Below are 2715 nucleotides of genomic sequence, written 5' to 3'. Positions count from 1 at the left end.
AGGATACCTTGTTTAGGAAAGAAGGTTTTTTTTTTTTGTTTTTGTTTTTTCTTTAGAGGAGGAAATGTGTTCAGAAATAGTTAATGGCAACTGTGTTATTTACTGGATGTTGATCTACAGCATTAATTTAAGATGTACTTTATCTATGATTCTAGACTTCTTTTAAATGTCAAAATCTGGAAAGGCTGAACTGGCTCACTCCACTGCTACGTAATAGCTAGTATTGTCTTTGCTGCAGGGCATTTAAAATGAAATTTTGAGGTACATTGAAAAAAGTCACCAGTTCACTTACTATACAATATCTTGGAATGTGAATATCTGAAAGAAAAAAATTCAATAAATGGAGTTACTTGCTGGAATTCACCACACAATAACGAGAAAAGTTTTGCAGCTTTGATCATAAAAGAAATGAGTTGTTTAATTTTATCCTTAAGTGCTGGTACACAGTTTCAGCACCCAGTAAGAAGTCTGCATGCATTTAAATAGCTTAAAACAATTATTAAAAGAAAGTTGCTAGAAATAAATAGCATTTATATAAAAAGGAGACCAAGTTCAAAGTGCTACTGCTTTAAAATTTAAAAGAAGAAGAAATTCGAGTTCAGAACAGGATGTAGGATTTAGTAACAATTAAAGTAATTTCAGTCCCTTAGTTCCTTTGTGATAGCTATGTTCATCATTTAATCATTTTACAAAGAAAGGAATAGAAATGTTACTTGTGATTCTTATCAACACTTGTGACTGAAAACTTTGTTATGTGTTGTAAATACTTATGGCCCCAAATAGCTATTTGATTTACAGTTTAAGTATTGAAATATAATGAAATAGTTTCTACTGTGTTTGTAATCACTGCAAGAACAGTATGAATCATCTTTCAAATAAAAATACTTCCTTTCTTGACCTTTCCCAAAGATGTTTCAAAGTACAAGAATGCCACTTTTTTTGGTCTGATGTCCCCAGACCTTTATTCATCATCTTGAAGGTGATTATTTTCTTAGTTGATCCTAGCCTTGCCAACGAATTCTATCTAGAGATTTAAATATATTATTAACTTAGAAAATAAATTTCAAGCTACTCATGCTGTTTTACCTAGAATTATTACATTATTAAGAGTAAATATCTTATTAAACTCAATAGGGAGCCAGAAAGTGAATAAACAAGATTTATTTCTAAAGGAGGTACCTGAGTGTATATAAAATAACTAACCAAAAAATTAAAGTTAATAAAACGGGGCAGCTAAACCATATAAGTCAACAAAATTTATATTGAAAAGACCTTGTAAATATTAACTTCAATTTTCCTAGATTGCAATATGGAATTGCTATTATCTGAAGTCAAAACAAAACATGTGAGATGCCTGACATTTCAGCAGAGTTTGTGTGTGTCCTGAACCAGCTACACTTTTTGAGACACCATTCCAAGTGCTCATATTTACTAGCCCTTTAATCCTCAGAGCACCACCTTGGTTTGGAAGCTCTAGCTAGACCCATCTTCTAGATGAGAGAAGTAAAATGTAGAGCTCCAAATGGACAAATACTGCTTGGCAACTGTGTGGTCTTGGGTTTGAGTCGTGTTACCTATTGCAAGTATCTCATGATTTCTTCTCATCCCCTGTACTCCTTCTGTCACCAAGTACTATAATTTCATTATTTTTTCATATAGTTCTATCTTCTCCTTTTTTGGGGTTCTTGCTATCTACACCTGAATAACCATCATATTATGGTCTAATAGTTTAGTAAATCTCAGACATCATTCTGAGGGCTTGAGAGGATTTGTGATAAAATTTTAGCACCCATCCTCTTAGCCTATTAATCCAGTTCTGGGTTTCAAAAAATGGTTTGTCTGACTCTTTGTGACCCCATGGACTGTAGCCCACCAGGCTCCTCTGTCCATGTAATTCTCCAGGCAAGAATACTGGAGTGGGTTGCCATTTCCTTCTCCAGGGATCTTCCCAACCCAGAGATCAAACCTGGGTCTCCCACATTGCAGGCAGATTCCTGACCATCTGAGTCGCCAGGGAAGCCCTCTTAGACAAAAGCTATTATTTATATACTGTCGTAGGAGCCACTATTTGTAGTCACTTTTAAAAATTATTAGAGTATCGTTGTTTTACAATGTTGCATTAGTTTCTGCTGTACAACAAAGGGAATTACCTATATGTATAATCTGTCTTTTGTCACTTTAATTCACAGGCCTCAGATACTGAACCTAAGAGGGTAGAGGGAAAATTTTTTTTCTTCTCTTTAATAGTGTTAGACAAGCTCTAGCTGTATGAACAAGCAGAGTTATGGCTCTTGCTTCTTTGATAAAGAGATGAGGGCTTGCCAGCTCTGGCCTCTTGCTTGAAACCATTAGTTTGAGATGTCAGTTTGCATTGCATTAAATTTCTGTGCTATGCTACATGGACTCTTTTGCCAGAACTTTCCAGCCTTTCACTGTTTGCTTCTCTCCTTTGCCTAACAGGAACATATGGTTACTTAAATCTAAGTTAATCTAAATTGGCTAGTGGCTATCCTATTGGACAGTCCAGATATTGAACACGTCCATCACTGCAGGAAGTTCTGTTGGCTAGCACTGCCTTAGTTTGTTGCTAAAGGACTTGAATTGTGAGTAGACATAACAACATCACCTCTCAGCCTTGTGTTCCGTTGGCTGTATTGCTTTCTTGACATCTAAATGAAATTTACAGGCAAATAGGCTCAGCTAATGGAGCAATAA

This window comes from Bubalus bubalis, chromosome 2 (assembly GCF_019923935.1).
Source record: "Bubalus bubalis isolate 160015118507 breed Murrah chromosome 2, NDDB_SH_1, whole genome shotgun sequence".
Lineage (NCBI taxonomy): Eukaryota > Metazoa > Chordata > Mammalia > Artiodactyla > Bovidae > Bubalus > Bubalus bubalis.
The sequence above is the reverse complement of the archived record's forward strand: the minus strand, read 5'-3'. Positions refer to the sequence as shown.